Raw genomic sequence first — 8,547 nt, forward strand, 5'->3', positions numbered from 1 at the left:
TCTTGGCAACAGATTTGATGTATGTGTTCCGTTTTAGATCAGGAGTGAAGGTCAGTCCCAGAAGCTTGCCAAGACATTGAGGTTCCCCAAGACGAGAGCAATTCATTTCAATTGAGGTGGGGGGGGGGGATCAAAAAGCGATTATGATGAAAGGAGAAAAGCTTAGTTTTCAATGCATTAAAATTAACCAATTAACTTTGCACGTGTTCTGTTTTGTGTGTAGATCGAAGGATTCATGTGATCAATAAAATGTTGCTGGTATACCAAAGTATCGTATGTATATACGCCGAAATTAAATAGACTTTGTAATTTTTTTTTTTTTTTTTTTTTTTTTAATTAAAACCTTTTCTGAAAAAGTTTTTACCGATGCTAATTTAGGACATTGTCCAATAGGGATGTCCAAATTGTTGTGTAAAATCACATTTTATGCCACGTCATCATTTTGTGTTTATCTTATAATTGTGCATACTTTTTACGGATGCCGTTAGTCGCAAAAACAAAAAAAAAATTTCTTCTCTGATTCAATTATCAGAGAGAAACTTTTTTTGTTTTGTTTTTGCTATTGTTTGTGTTAATTTTATTATTTAGAGACCTTCTGCACATTTTTTTTTTAATAGGCGCTAAAATCAAGTTGATTCCGCCCAGAAACAAACATCTTTTAACGATTACAGTAATTTCAAGTTATAGTTGAATTTGCTATTTTATAGTCAATAGTCATTTTTTTATATTCTTTGAACATTTTTTTTTTTTAAATTGGAAAACCTTACTCAAAAAATCTTTTAAAACTTCATATGGCAGAATATTGGAATTTTATTCTTTTTAAATCTTTTAACGGTTAATTATTTTTTAGAATTTTTTGTTGTTGTAATTTAACTAAATATAATACATATTATTGGGAAAAAAAAACGTTCATTCTTTAAAACATAATATTGATTTTATGTCCACTTTTAATTTACAACGTCAAGATAAGTGAAATAAGTAAAGGGTTTTTAAATATAAAAATAACTTGTTTATTTATTCATTTTTAATTAATCGCACCTAATAATATATTATTTCTAAATTATGTTAAGAAATATTGAACAATAAATGTATTAATTTAAAAAGAATGTTTTATTTCTTAAATTAAAAGAAAAAGTTATATTTCTTCGACCATATTAATTTTCATTTTGATGAAAAAAAAAAAAAACTAAAAACAAATAAAATGTTTTAAAAAAAAATGCGAACAAAGGAAAAAAACAATAAAAATAAATGAAATTGAATTATATTTTTAGTGAAATAAAAACGAATGAAATTAAATTTCTTTTTCAAACAAAAGGAAAAAAAACATGAAATAAATTATTTTTTTAAATGCCTAAATGATAAAACTATTGAAAATTATATTTAAAAAAAAAAATACTTTTGCAAGCACTTGCAAAAGTTTTTTTTTTTTTTTTAAATATAATACACGTTTGTTATCAATTCAAATTTTAACCACGTGTTGATATAAAAGAAAAAAAGAGGGGGGGGGAGAAAATGAAACTAGACGGTGTCACTAACATTTTTCCCTTTTGGACGTGCAAGGGTACACACCCCAGACCTTGACACACCTGCCTAAAAAAATATTTCCTCTCACATATTTAACGAAAACTGTTTTTAAAATATAAGTTAATTTAAAATTGAATAGGTATCGAAAATGTCATGAAAATCTGACCATTAGTTGATTTTAGCTAGAATTTTTAAACACGAGTTTGTTTTGTTTACGCCTTTAGGGACGCTGTTTTTTGATCTCGCATTTTTCATTATTTTCGTATGCTGTAAAAAAATTTAAGAGGGGTTGTTTATGCACATAGATTCGAAAAAGTGGTTTAAAAAAAAACAAATATATAACAAATAAATGTTATCAAAGGTAACATAAGTTACTCTTCTACCTATCTGGAAAGGTTTTTAGTGGTTTTACTCACTTTAAAACGTGTAATCGATTCGAAAATCATACAATGTTTATCGATATATTTTAAAAAGAAAAATGACGGCATGCTCACTGGGGAAATGAATTCAAACAAATTATACAAAAGAAACCGATCGAATATATATCCGCCTAAGTCACGGTAAAATATACTGAGTTTCTAACAGTATTTTGTATAATTTTTTGTTTAAATTCGTTTTCCCAATCTTACCGTGTTCAATAGCGAGTATGCCGCCATTTGCATTTTTCAAATACATCGGTGACACGGTTTTCCGAGCGGAATAAACACGTTAAATTAAATTTAAAAAAAAACTAAAAAAAAATATCCAGTTCGGTAGAAAAGTAACTTATCTCGCCTTTTTTTTTTTTTTTTTTTTTTTTTTTTTTTTTTTAAAACATGGAGGTCACCAGTCACCACTTATCAAGGCCGGAAACCACTCGGGGGTAAGGGTAGCGTGCACAGTAAAATGGGATCGTAGTAATCGTTATTATTGGAGATTTGATAAAGTGTCTTACTTAAGGGGGCGATTCATCAGGAATTTGTTTATGTTGGACTTGAAGACATCCAAGTTGTAGTCAGGTGGGAAACCGGCAAACGGAAGAGAGTTCCACAGGCGTGTACTTCTAAGAAAGAAGCTTTGTTCATGGAATCTACGTTTTGATTTAGGCACAGATAAAAAAGAGTGGGGAAAATTATTGACAGTGGTTTCAACTAGACGGGTGTTTTTCGTGAAATATTGGTGAGGGGAGACCAGAGATTGGAGCTCGGACGAGCATCTACCATGGAAATAACGATAAAACAGGGGTTTGTATTACTGTACACAGACTCGAAAAAGTTGTCAAAAAACAAATATATAACAAATAAATGTTATCAAAGGAAAGATAAGTTACTTTTCTGCCAAACTGGATATATTTTTTGTGTTTTTTATTCAATGTAACATATTTATTCAGCTCGAAAAACATACAGTGTTTACCGATGTATTCGAAAATTCGAGATGGCGTCTCACACCCTCTTTAACACCGTAAGTTTAGAAAAAGGTGTTATAAATAAAAAACTATACAAAATACTATTAAAAACCCGCCGAATATATGGCAACCTATGCCACGGTAACATATATTGAGCGAGTTTTTAACAGTATTTTATCCGGTTTTTTATTTATAACATCTTTTCCCAAACTTACCGTGTTAAAGAGAGAATCAGGCGCCATCTTGAATGTTCCAATACATCGGTAAACACTGTATGGTTTTCGAGCTGAATAAACATACATTGAATAAAAACAGGAAAAATATATCCAGTTTGGTAGAAAAGTAACTTATCTTGCCTTTGATAATATTTATTTGTTATATATTTATTTTTTGACAACTTTTTCGAATCTATGTGTACAGTAATACAAACCCGACAAGTTTTTCGAATATATATAGCAAAACAAACCCCCCAAAAAGGGAAATACTAATTTATCTGAAGCTTTTAAAATGGTACAAAAGTTATGATGATAATATTAAATTAAATTATAGTTGCATCGCGTTACATATAGGGGAGGGGAGGTGTCTCACGTTGGAGATAACAATTGCCCTGGGTTGAATTAGTTTATCAAAAAATATAAAATAATATATATATATATATATATATATGTTAATTATTTTTACATATATATCAAATATTATTTACGCTTTATTAAAAAAAAATAATACATTTAACCAATGAAAAAGAACTTGGAGGGTGGGGCACTATTTTGTACCAATTGACCTGGTTTTGTACAGGAAGTGTTTTCAATATCACTTTACATCAAAATAATCAAAATTGTTCGTCAAGTTTGGATGAAAAAAATTTGGTTCTTATGCACTTTTCTTACCGTGCTGTTTTTTTTTTTCGTACTTGTACACTTTAATCAAGACATTAAAAAAAAAATGTTCTATTGTACATATTCGTTATGGAATAAAGTTTGCATACAAAAAAAAAAAAAAACACTTAATTTGATCAAGTTTTTTTTTTTTTTTTAACAGGAAAATCAAATTTTAATTAAAAATAGCGCGGTAACAAAAGTGCATAAGCACCAACAAGTTTTTTTTAAGGTAGGGGTAAAACTTATCGAAAGTCCTGTTTTGGGGGTTGTTTTAAAAATGGAATGGAAATTTAAATTTCGGTCCGTTTTATCTTTTATTTTTAAATGCGCATGCATCAATAAAATCGAAAATAATTAAAATAAATTTAAAAAGTGTAGCACGATCACCGATATGTGCACAATTTTTATTCAATAATAACAAAAGAAAGGAAAATTTCCTTTCTTCTGTTATTATTGTATAAAAATCTCAGATGCTCCTCAGCTGTTTAGTGTTTCGGTATAAGTTAGAAGAAAGGGACATTTTTTTTTGAGAAATCTAAACTTCCTTATTAGAAAATTATACTATTTGTCAAGCATTTAAGAAAAATATAGGACCAGAACAATTGGGGGGGGGGTAAAACAGAACGAGATTTAAATTTCTATTCCATTTTTAAAACAACCCCAAAACAGCGCTTTCGACAAGTTGTACCGTGCATAATAACATTAAGAAAGCCATTCTTAATATGGGTGGGTAGGGTGTTTTGTAACTCTGTACTTTCACCTAACAATTTAATGATAAAAAAAAATCTCCCTTACTTCACGATTTATCTCCCTTGTTTGATCTGTCGCTTTTCTTTTTACAGGCCGCAAAGACATACCTACTGTAGATATTTTCAAATTGTTGCATTTCGCATGTAATGCAAAAATGTACGTATGGATCGATAAACGAATTCAACACTCGCTAGAAACTCATATTTCAAAATTACAAAAATAAAAATCCACAATTTACATAAATAAATAAAATAATACAACGTATATAAATCAATAAAAATGTGGGTTTTTTTTTTTTTTTCGTTTTAGAAATTAGTTTAATTTTGTGTGATCGTCTTTCGTTTTTTATTTCTATTTTTTAAATTCTAACGAATTGACAGCCATGGGTGCTGATCTATACAAGTACCTAACGTTATATTTGTATTAAATATGATAAATTATAATGTGCAGATTTTTACCGATATATTCGAAGCAATAATAAACGATTTTTAAAAGTTAGTAGCCGTGCGTGCGACGTGCGTGACTTGCTTTTGTAATGAAGAGTTCAAACCGCGCACGCGTCATTATTGAGTCATTTTTATTTATTTATTTATTTTTGTGGAATACAATTTTTTCACCCGTTTTTTTTTTTCTTTGTTTTTCTTTTCACTAATTTGTAAAAATGAAATTGTTGCAAATTTCATGATCAGTCTTATTTTTAACATTATTTTACTTTTTTTGCCGAATAAAATTAAAAATACCGAAATTTTCATTTAAAAAAATATTTTCGTGTCTTTTTTTTTTTTTTTTTTTTCGTCTAATAAAACAATAGATAGTAAAAAGTTGATTATAAATTCGACATGAAATCAGCCATTAAAATTTGTTAGCGATTTCAAAGTAATCCTGTTTCTACGTATTTTTTTACTCGGATGGGCGGGGATCATTTCATTATGACTTAAAAGTCAGGGTTCAGATTACATAGTCTAATACACTGTAATAAAACCACTCACTTTTGGGCCGCCAAGATTATGTATCCTTCTCTTGCATTATTTGATAAACAATTTTACTGCGTTTCTATAAAAATGTAGTTATCATGACAATCATGTTATAAATGTACACATAACCTACCTTCTTTTTGGGGTTACATTCATACGTATTAAAAAATCCCTCGTTTGACACGATTAAAAAATGTTGTGTAAAGGCGTGAAAATTTCAGCAGGGTCTGTAAACAGAACTAAGGGGAATAACTCGGAAAAAAAGAAAGCAAAAACAGGAACCTGTCGTCTGTCTGTGTGTCAGCGATAAATTCTTAATTTCCTCTCTAAATTCATTTATTTATTTATTTATTTAATTTTTAATTTTAGGAATAATAAATCGCTATAAGACTTTAGTTAAAGAACTTGCTGCATGTGTTAATATTATTGTCTTGTTCTGAAATATTTCGTAATATGATAGTATTTACCAAATATAGGCATTGCGGCGTGCGCGGTCTTAGTGGGTTTTATGAAGGGAGGATCCGTACAAATCTTCTATTACAGCAATCAGTGTTGTGCTTTTATTCCTAAGAATCGAAGATACGCAATCAAGAATCATTCCGACATAGTTTAGGTCATTTTTGAGTAGATGAGCTTACATCTATCGGCCTGAAGTATGCTTTTGTACGGTTCTCTGACGGCCCCCTCCCAGGCTTTACCATCACTCTTTGACAAGGAGTTAATTTATTGCAAACAGTAATTAGATTCTGTGGTCGTTATCAAAATCCGTATTTAGGTAATAATAAATGAAAAAAAGAAAAGAAAGAAGGGAGCAATAAAAAGGGTAAATAATAACTAGACCCAGAAAATAGTTAAGTACAATTTTATTAAAAAGAACTAAAAGCTATTGCTTTTGCTTCCCAAGTATGTTAAGCTATGTAACAATTTACAAATACACAAAAACACATAAGATACTTTAAAAAAAAAAAAAAAGATGCTCTAAATAAGAGAAAATTCTTGAATGATTATCGCCCTGAGCGATACTAAAAAATTGAGAAAAACAATTAATTTCACCTCTTCTATCTAAAAAATAAAATAAAAAATTGACAAAAAATGCTTAAATAAATGTAACATGGTGTGGCCGTTACTGTTTTGTATCACTACAGTTCAAATCTTGTACCCCCTCGACGTAAATACCCTCAACAAACCCGACAAGCAGCTAAATCCCATCCCTACCTACACGTGTGTCAGAAATTTCGTGAAAAATATTGAATAATTCCACCCCGTCTTTCCAAGCTTATAACTCCTCGAAAAATGTAATTCAAGCCCTAATTTCTTTTTTCAATTAAAGGAGCAAGGTTTCATTAAAAAAAAAAAAAAAAACCCAAACAACGTGTTTTCTTTTTAAAAAGGTTTTAAACTTCGGACTTTACAAGTAAATTTCTAAAAAACACTACTTTTTTTGTTTTAAATTTGAATATATTATTTATTGATCATTTATCTTCAATTTGTGATATATAACACTTTGGTGAGTAAATTAATTATTTACTTTTTAATAGACATTTCAAAATGGAAGGCGTGAAATCATTCGACCCCCTGTCTTTCCAAGCTTATAACTACTCGAAAAATGTAATTCAAGCCCTAATTTTTTTTTTTTTCAATTAAAGGAGCAAGGACCAAGGTTTCATTTAAAAAAAAAAATAACAAAAGAAAAAACAAACAACGTGGTTTAAAAAAAAAAGGTTTTAAACTTTGGACTTTACAGGTAAATTTCTAAAAAAACACTACTTTTTTTTTAATTTGAATATATTATTTATTGATCTTTTATCTTCAATTTGTGATATATAAAACTTTGGTGAGTAAATTAATTATTTACTTTTTAATAGACACTTGAAAATGGGGGGCGTGAATTTTAAAAAAAAGTTTGTCTAAAATATTATATTCAGTTTATTGGAAAGAGCATAAAATTTCACATTGACCCTGAAAATATCGTAAAAATTGAATCAATAGAAAAATTTTGATAGATTTTTAAAGTTTAAAAATTGAAAAATACTGAGCTTGTAAAATTCAATTAATTTCATTACTGTTTGTTAAAAAATAAAAAAAAATATTTCTATTACTTTTAAAAACAACTTTATTAGTTTATTTTGGAAGTATAATCCATAAAGAAAATAAACAACCCACTTTTAAAAGAGAAATTACGAGTTTTTTTATATTTTATTTGCAGTTTCGTGTTAGGGGTGTCAAAAATTCTGATACACCTCCCTAGATGTAAAAAAGCCTTCTACTCTAATAGTCTCTTCCCCAGAACTGCTAGATTTTTTAATTCTCTTCCGGGATTCTGCTTTTCCAACTGTACTGACATGCAGAAGTTCAAGTGTAATGTGAACAGATATCTTGCTGCTCAACTCCCTACATAGTATTCTTGCAATTTATGTCCCCAATAGTAGCTCCCTACATCAAAGTGGTACTATGCCTTGATTGGGGTAAAAATAGTATTAAAAAAAAAGACACTCTCTCGGACCCCACGCCGCCATCACAAAGGAACAAATAAACAAAAATAAATAAATCCAACTCGGCATTTCTTTAAAATGCAAATGAAATGCATTTATTCATGTTTCTTCCAAAACAATGCATTTCATTATTTTTCCAAAGTTTCTTCGCACACACATGCTTTTTTCAAAGTCTCTGACACCACTGTCCCACGCCAGCACCAACCAGTGCTTTCTCGCCCTCGACTTGCCCAATGCACAGTTTGCTTTTCTTTTAACTGCGTGGAGTATATTTCTCTCCTTTTCTTGTGATGTAAGTTTGCACACACTTGCAAATTTGCATACATGCTTTAACGGCTGCTGCAGCTAATATTTTCATTGGCCAGCTATCCTTCGGCTCCTGCTAATATTTTCCCACGCGCCCACATGCGCTCACACATGCCCACATGCGCTCTGTTACATAAAGGCTGAAAACAAAGAATATACAATAAAAATTCGATATAAAACTGTCTCTTCAAAAGTCTTTCTTTTCAGTCTTTTTTTCTCAGATAATTTCTTCTTTCAAA

General features: G+C 29.6%; 1 protein-coding gene across 1 annotated transcript in view; it reads right to left on the bottom strand.

The window, feature by feature from the left end:
* The window catches only part of LOC145242682 (uncharacterized), a 28,946-nt gene extending 23,179 nt beyond the window's left edge, over nucleotides 1-5,767 (bottom strand). Inside the window, exon 1 of the mRNA XM_080105814.1 lies at nucleotides 5,644-5,767. The gene's annotated coding sequence lies outside the window, so the exon portion shown is untranslated. The remainder of the gene's footprint in view (nucleotides 1-5,643) is intronic.
* Nucleotides 5,768-8,547: the final 2,780 nt, after the last annotated feature.

Source organism: Euprymna scolopes, chromosome 21 (genome assembly GCF_053919585.1).
Source record: "Euprymna scolopes isolate OS-2025 chromosome 21, ASM5391958v1, whole genome shotgun sequence".
Taxonomy (NCBI): Eukaryota; Metazoa; Mollusca; class Cephalopoda; order Sepiida; family Sepiolidae; genus Euprymna; species Euprymna scolopes.